Source organism: Fukomys damarensis, unplaced genomic scaffold (assembly GCF_012274545.1).
Source record: "Fukomys damarensis isolate Sample0158 unplaced genomic scaffold, DMR_v1.0_HiC HiC_scaffold_4, whole genome shotgun sequence".
Lineage (NCBI taxonomy): Eukaryota > Metazoa > Chordata > Mammalia > Rodentia > Bathyergidae > Fukomys > Fukomys damarensis.
In genome coordinates this window covers 25,335,973-25,345,061 of record NW_022900916.1, presented here as the reverse complement: position 1 = coordinate 25,345,061, position 9,089 = coordinate 25,335,973, and positions in this window count along the sequence as shown.

Below are 9,089 nucleotides of genomic sequence, written 5' to 3'. Positions count from 1 at the left end.
ACAAAAAAAAAAAAAAAAAAAGAGAGACCTACACCTAACTTATGTGGTGCTATGTTTGTCTAGTGTGTTCAATTTGAAGTTGTAAAAACATTAGATAACCAGGGCCTGGGATTTAGCTCAATGGTTCCACTGCCTGCCTCACAAGGGCAAGGACCCAAGTTGGATCGCAGGTACCAAAAAAAAAAAAAGTTAAGATATATTCTCAGTTATCTGTTGAATAAGGTAAGGAAGATGTCAGTTGGACATAATTATAAAAGTGTTGGTTCTTAAATCACCTTGAAAATTGATTTATATGGAACACTTATCTCTGATAATGTCAGATAAGTGAAGCATTCTGTTTGATATTCATAAGAAAATCATGTGCAGAGAGGTCACAATGGAAAATGTTCTTTCCTTGAAACTAAAAAAGGAACAAATACATGAATTTATTTTCAAAAACTGTATAATTTTCTTTTCCCTTTGGTGTCTGTGATCAAACAGGGATTTGAGAATACTTTTTAGGCAAGCTCTCTACAACTGAACCACATTCCCTGAAATTTAATTCCATAAATTTAAAAATACTCAAAAGCAAGAAAACTAAAACCATTTGTTGATTTGTATAGATCCTTTGTCCATTTGTATTGCTAAGATTTAGTACTATAAACGGTACAGTTCTTATTCCAAAGGCACATTTACATTTAATGGAGTCCTAGGGAAAATCCTTTATTGAAGTATCACTTGAAATTCAAGTAAATAGAAAAATCAAACTTGAACCAGATCTGGCATATGCCTATAATCCCAGCACTCTGGAGGCTGAACCAAAAGGATCAGAATTTAGAGGCCAATTTGGACAATTTAGCAATTGCTAAGATCTTGTCTCAAGAAATAGCTAGAGGTTCGGGGATTTAGCTCAGCGGTACCGCACCTGCCTCACAAGCATAGGTCCTGCGTTCGGTCCCCAGTACCAAAAAAAAAAGATAAAAAGCTAGACATGTAGGTCAGTGTGAAATCCCTGGCTTCAATCCTCATTACTACTCCCACACACAAACACATGTTTTAATAGTTGACATCTTTATCATGGTGCCAGGGAAATAGCTTGGAATTTAATGAACTGCCAAATTCACATGAAGGAGAGGAGAGGTTTTGTTTACTGCTTACCCTGCTACCTAGAAAACATGGGGCAGGGTGGGGGATGAAATTGTTCTGAAGATCACATAGAAGAATACATGAGAATGAATAAACAGGCCTAGCAGAGAGTCCAGAATTAACTCAAGTACCCATGAAAACCTACATGATAAAAATGGCATTTCAAGCCAGACATGATGTCCCATGCTGGGAGGCTGAGACAGGAGAATCAGTTTCAGTTTCAGGTCAGCCTGAGCAACTTGGACCCTGGCTTGAAAACTTTAAAAATGAGGGGCTGGAGATTTGGCTCAGCAGCACTGCACCTGCCTCACAAGCAAAAGGTCCTGAGTTCAATCCCTGATACAAAAAAAGGTCCTCAGTTCGATTCCTGGTACCACTAATAAAGACTGGAGGATTTAGCCCACTGCAAAGGCTCTGGGTTCATTTCATTTTGGTGGGAAAAGGACAAACCAGTAAGAGATTTACAGTTGTCTTATGCTAATAGTCAATACAGTACAACAACAACAAAAAGATACATGTAATAAGAGGACTAAATATCTAAATGTAAAAAAAACTGAATTATTTGGTGACCATGTTGGTTAAGTCCAGACTGATGGGTAGAACAGGTGCTAAACTTGTAGGTGAGGGGCTAGGGATTTAGCTCAGTGGTACTGCACCTGCTTTGCAAGCAAAAGGTCCTGAGTTCAATCCCCAGTACAAAAAAAACTGTAGGTGAAAGTTTTGGGAGTAACAAACATAATTTGAGAATATCTCTACAAAATGTCATCAGGCAAAGTGCACATACCTGTAACCCCAACAGTCTTAAGTTTGAGCCTTGTCCCGACAATTTAATGAGACCTTGTCTCAAAGAATCAAAAAAGGGCCAGGCGTGGTGTCACATGCCTATAATCCCAGCACTCAGGAGTCTGAAGCAGGAGGATTGTTTTGAGTTTGAACCCAGCCTGGGCTACAAAGTGAGTTCCAGGTCAGTCTCCGCTACATAGTGGGACCCTGTCTCAAAAAACAAAACAAAAAATAAAAAAAGGTTAGGGCTGGGGATTTAACTCTGGTTCTGCCACCTGCCTCGAAAGCACAAGGTCCCCGGTTTGATCCCTGGTACCAAATAAATAAGGCCTTGGGCTGTAGCTTCATGCAAAGGTCTTGTGTTCAATCCCTAGTACCACTATAAATAAATAAAGCTACTAAAGCTAATATGGTGACATCTGTAATACCAGAACTCAGGAAGCTGAGGCAGGAGGATCATCAATCCTCACTAAGGCCAGCCTAAACTACGTAATGGAGCCTGTCTCAAAAAACAAACAAAACCATTAAGTGATTGTTGGAGAAAATGGTATTTGCATGGACGCAAAGTATTATACCGGACTGCAAATTATAAAAGGAAGAAATATTCCTTTATAATGGAGATCTTGAAGTTACACTATTAATAAACTAGTAACATTTAGCATCGTCAGTGGTAGATAACCTGACATGTTCTTCATGATGTAATACAATATAAGGTACAACTTTGCTTATAAGTAAGTATTGTTGCCAAAGGTCTTTAACATTCAGAATGTGAGATATTCTGTAAAACTACTACAATGGAAGCCTGGGTTGAGGGGTTCTCTATATTAAAGGAGCTCTCCATTAAATGATACTAAAATGCTGTGATTTTTACATTAAGACATACTAAAGTGCTATGATTTTTATAAACTATGCCTACACTTTTTTACACTCTGGATCTAAGAAAGCATCAGTGAAATATTTTGGGGTTGACTGAGAAATTTAATTTGGATTGTAAGTGTGGTGGTGCATGCCTGTAGTCCCAGCACTCGAGAGCCTGGGGCAGGAGGATTGCCAAGAATTTGAGGCCAGCTTGAACTACATAGTGAGTTCAAGGCCAGCCTGAGCTGCATAAAGAACCTGTCTCAAACAAAACAAAACAAAAAATGAAAAAAGGTGGAATGAGGGCCATGGATGTATATACCCCAGTGGTGCTGTGCCTGCCTGGCAAGCACAAGGTCCTGAGTTCAATCCCTGGTATTGAAAAAGAAATGTTAATTTTCATGTGATAATATAAATTATACATCATAAAGATTTCATCTTTATTCAGTATATTTTACCAAATGAGATAAAAAAATCACCTATCATAAGCCTCAAAATAAAGTGTAAATTCCATTTTGATGACTTCATATTTCTTAGTCTGTATATGAAAAACTAATTTTTTTTTGGTATCAGGGATTGAACTCAGGACCTTGGCTTGCAAAGCAGGTGTGGTGCCACTGGGCTAAATCTCCAGCCCTGTATATGAAATTATATATATTCTATTCATAAAATGATAAAAGTTTATGATGCTCTATGCATCATGATCATACTGATATTGATTTATGACTACCCATTTCATCACCTGAAGCTTCAGAATTTTTTTTTTTTTTTTGGTACCAGGGATCGAATTCAGGTCCTTGTGCTTGCAAAGCAGGTGCCAGAACCACTGAGCTAAATCCCTGGCCCAACTTCAGAACATTTTGGTTTGGGAAAATCTGAAAGAAACAGTTTCTTTTTCTTTCTCTCTCTCTCTCTCTCTGCCCCTTTTTCCTTTCTGCCCTGCCCACGCCCCCTCCCCTCTTCTCCTTCTCTCTCCTCTTCCTCCTTCCCCCATTCCCTTCAGGGATTAAACTGTCCTGAATCAGTCTCCCAAGGACCTGGAACTTTAGCCTAGAAGTATGCACCACCACATTTTACTGTTTTATTCAAAACAGGGTCACTACATGCCTTTCACAAGGTTGGATGATGTATGTGTTTGCATAATCACTAAAGCCAGGTATGGTAGCAAACACACCTGGGGACTGATGCAAGAGAATCACAAATTCAAGCCCAGCCAGGTCAATTTAGCAATTTAGTGAGACCCTGTCTCAGAATTTTAAAAAGGGAGCTAGGCGTAGTGGCGCACGCCTGTAATCCCACCCAGCACTAGGGAGGCTGAGGCAGGATGATCGCTGAGTTCAAGACCAGCCTGGGCTACATAGTGAGTCCCAGGTCAGTCTCAATTACACAGTGAGACCCTGTCTCAAAAAAACAAAACAAAACAAAAACAAAAACAAATCAAAATTTAAAAGAGGGTAGGGACCTAGCTCAGTGTGAAGGCCCTGGGTTCAATTCTCAATACCTCAAAGCAAAACAACTCTCAGCAATTATGTTAACAACTTTTAATGAGAACTTGCTGCATTTAAGGCTAAATGTTAAATAGTATCACACATTTATTCAACAAATGTACAGTTTAAGGTAATGGGAATTACAAGTGAAAAACAGAACCCTCACCCCAAAGTTCTCTGATCTCGTGGATTTACTTGGATACCAAGATAAATTAGACTTTGCTGATCAGTTTAGACTCACACAGAGGTGTGAAAAAAAATTTTAAGTGACAAATGTTTTAGCTGGTGTGATGGCATACATCTGTAATCCCAGCAGCACTCGGGAGACTGAGGCAGGAGGATAACCACAAGTTCAAGGCCACCCTGGGCTACACGGTAAGTTCAAGTCCATCCTGAACTACATAGCAAGACCCTGTTTGAAAAAAAAATTTTTTGCGCTTTAAAATTCTTAAATTATGGCCAGGGATGCAGCTCAATGGCACCACGCCTGCCTGGCAAGTGCAAAGTCCTGAGTTTGATCCCATTACTGGGGGAAAAAAATCTGAAATTAGAAGGAAACATTTCTAGTTGAAGGATCAGAGAAGCTTTTTTTTTTTTTTTAATTGAGGTTATTGGTACAATCTAGGTGTACAAATACAGTTACATTCATCATTGGGATTCTGTACCTTTACATAATAGGTCTTGATTCTCATTTTTCCCCTTGTCCCTGCCCTCCCTTCACCCCCTCCTCCCCACCCCATTTACAAACACTTTATTTCCATTTTTTCAGTTTCTCATATTTTTTTCCTCTCCCTTATTAGCTTTCCCCCACCCTTCCCACTTTCCCTACACCTTTAGCCCTTTACTTCCTATTTCACATTATTAATTGTCTCATTAGGATCCTGTGTACTATTATAGTTTTTCACACCAAAGCAACTATTCGGTATTTCAGTTAAAGAAATCTCTGTAGGAACATTAAAAATAGGGAATCCTAAAAACTAAAAAGGAAAGTAAAAGAGAAAAGGCAATGATGTAACATCAAAATAATCCTTAATTCTGGAGATGAAAATGGTCCCTGAACATATTTAAATTGCTTCTCGCTCTTATAGTCTTATCTTATTCTTTTTTCATTATTTAGAGAATACTTTATTAGTTTCTGTAATCAAACCCATGTAGATATGACCTTACATATTTAGTACGATGTGTTACCCCTGTATACATGGAAAAAAAAATAAACATTTCTAGACCAATATGGTTGTCCATTTCTGTACAATGCCAAGTCAACACAGTAAATTGGGATGACTTTTTCCAAAGTTGGCAGCACTGTTAAAGTTTCCCAAAATTCAGTTTATATATGTGTGTGTGTGTGTGTGTGTGTGTGTGTGTGTTATATATAAAGACTAATAATAGCAGTATGTTATGCATCAGTAGCAGCAACAGCTTTTCCAGGTTCTGCAGTCATCTGAACAAAATTATAGACATTCAACACATTCCATTAAAAAAAATAATAATAATAATATCCAGACAACAGCCAAGTTCTGTTGCTGCTGTGGTACCTGGCACCATTTTTTCTATTAGCCTCTTAATCATCATCTGGAAAGAGAATATTCTAGAGTAATATCATTAAATGTAGCTCTGATAAAGCACGGTCCCTACTATGTATCATAAAGCAGGTACTAGATATTTTACATTCATAGAGGTATGATACAGTACTGTCCTACATCAATAATACTAGATTCAGTTTTGGTTTGAAATTTACTTTGTCTGCAAATAAGATTGCTACCCCTGTTTTTTTCTGGGCTCCTGTCACATGGAGAATTGTTTTCTATCTTTTCACTTTCAGTCTATGGGCTTCTTTTTGCACTAGGTGTGTTTCTTGTATACAACATATTATTGGATTTTGCTTCTTATTCCATTTTGCCAGTCTATTTCTCTTGATTGGTGAGTTGAGGCCATTGACATTGCTGGTTATAACTGATATGTACTGACTTATTATTGACATGTTATTGGCCTTTTGTTGACTCTTTTTACTTTTTCACCTTCTCCTTTTAATTTCTTGCCTTGCCTATTTGATTTGCTCTGTTGGGCCTCATGGTGTTGTTGCCTTCATTGTCTTTTTCTAGGATCTTGTTTAGAATTGCTTGTAGTGCTGGTTTGGTATTCATGTAGTTTCTCAGGTGTTCTTTGTCGTGGAAGTGTCTTATTTCCCCATCCATTTTGAAAGAGAGTTTTGCTGGATACATCAGTCTAGGTTGGAGGTTGTTCTCTTTTAGTACTTGAAATATCTCATTCCAGGCTCTCCTTGCCCCAAGGGTTTGTGTTGAAAAGTCTGCTGTGATTCTGATGGGCTTTCCTTTGTATGTGATTTGTTTCTTTTCTCTTACTGCTTGTAGTATTTTGTTCTTCTGTTGGGTTTCTGGGATCTTGATTATTATATGTCTAGGTGTAGATTTTTTTTTATTGTAGCTAGTTGGGGTCCTATATGCCTCAGTTATCTGAATGTCAAATTCTTCCCCTCTGTTTGGGAAGTTTTCTGTCATTAATTCTGCAAACAGCTTTTTTAAGTCATTTGTATTTTCTCCTGCTACTTCATGTATTCCTATCAGTCTTATGTTATTCTTCTTTGCATCATCTAGGAGTTGTTGGATCGATTTCTCATGATCTCTTACTGTTTTTAAGAGACCTCTCTTTTCATGGTCACTGACTGCAATCTTATCTTCTATATCTGAGAGCCTATCTTCGCATTCTTTTATTCTGTTGCGTACACTTTCAATAGAGTGTTTAATCTCCTGGATATCTGTTTGAATCTGTTTTATGGATTCCATTTCTTTCCTATGTTGGGCGTTTATTTTTTCCATTTCTTTCTTATGCTGGGCCTTCATGGCTTCTATCATGGTCCTGAGCTCATCTATTTTTTTGTCAGTTTCTGCTCTAGAGTCTCGAATCACGACTTCCATTTTGCTCACTATCTCTATGGTTATCTGGGAAATTATTTCTGTTTTGAATTTTTCTAGAGCCTGATTGATCTGTTTTGTTACTTCCTGTGCTTTGAGTTCAGGGTGTCCTGGTGGTTCACTATCGGCCTTTTCATCCTCATTTGCCCTACTGTTTGCCATTGGTGAACTGGAAGTCTGTCCTTGTGTCTTGCTTAAGTGTTTTCTCATTTTAATTTTTGTTGTCGGACTGTCCTTGGTTTAATCTCTGGATTATCACCCAAATCTTCCTGATATAGTTGCACCCTAGCTTCTGTGTCTCTAATGACCCACAGACATTCTCATCTTCATAACATCAGAGAAAACAGCTCATCAAATCAATGGCAATGCTTTACCCCAACTGATACAATCAGCAACACATTAAGATCAAGCACAACTTGGACACTGACCACCTGTGGTAGTCACTAGTCTATCACCCTTAAATCATTTGAATTAAATTGAAATCAAGCAGTCCAGAACATGTCTGCAGTGAACAAACTTTTCAATATAGTATATTAACCATTTAATGGCTCAGACAGAGCAAGGATGGAAGACCCCTGATCTCAGTTAGCTGATGGCTGAACCCCATGATGCTGACTGACCTCGGGCTGCAAGGCCCAGATTGAGTTCCCCATCCTTCTGAATGGTTGAACTCCGCAACGTTCTATTACAGGTTTCCCCCGCCCTTTCTTTAAAGATGTTCAAAGTTAGGAACTCCGAAAAATACCCTTGATGACCACCTCTGTCTTTGCAGAGTGGGTCCAAAGACTTGCACAGTCAGGAGGTCTGAGAGTGCGGGGCGCCCCTACCTTCCCGGCGCTCGAGCGATGGCTGCTGGGTCGGGAGCAGGCGTGGTTCTCCTTCTCGTGGTGGATCGGGCCCAGCCTACCTCCTGGCGCTTGAGCGATGGCAGCTGGGTCGGGAGCAGGCGTCAGAGAAGCTTTCATAGAGAATGACTCAGTTGAGACCAGCCAGTAGAGATTTTTTTGTTTGGTACCAGGGACTGAACTCGGGTCCTTGTGCTTCCAAGGCAGTCCACCAAACCATTGAGCTAAATTCCCAGCCCCATTTTTTTGGTTTTTTGAGACAGGGTCTCACTATGTAGTGGAGACTGACCTGGAACTCACCATGTAGTCCAGACTGGTCTCAAACTCACTGCAATCCTCCTGCCTCAGCCTCCTGAGTGCTGGGATTGCATGCGTGTGTGCGCCACCAAGCCCGGATTTTCCAGCCAGTAGAGTTTAAATTGTGCAACATTTGATACATAACTATTTTTAGTTAAATACATTGTATTACAAAATAAAAAGAACAAAGAAGAAGATGACTTTAAAATTTGAAATGCACAACCAAGAACTGGAGGAAGGGAAGGGCGGAAGGGAAGGGAAAGGAAGCAGGGAAGGGGTAAGTAAAAAGAATTGATATATTATGTACCTGTACCAACTCCCCACTCCCCACAATGACTATAATCATTATGTGTTGCAAACATGTCCTAATGAAATATAGTAGAATAAAATTTAAAGTGCACACTCGTGTCTGCATTTTAATTTTATAGATATGAAAGATTTCCAACATACAAAACCTAACAGCTCAAAAATTAAAAAAGCAATTTTTGTAAATGTGGTTTTCTTGCTTTCAAAAAAAAAAGTGTTTTAGGGCTGGACATTTAGCTCAGTGGTGCCACAACCTGCTTCACAAGCACAAGGTCCAGAGTTTGATCCCTGGTACCAAAAAAAAAAAGAAAAAATATTTTTAAAATTACTAGTTCTGATTTTAGATCATAAAGACTTTTCTACTTAAAATATATTTAACATTTTGAAATGGAATAAAAGTTTTCTAGAATAGTAATCTATATTTTCACTACTAATAACTCCAAAGTAACAGATTA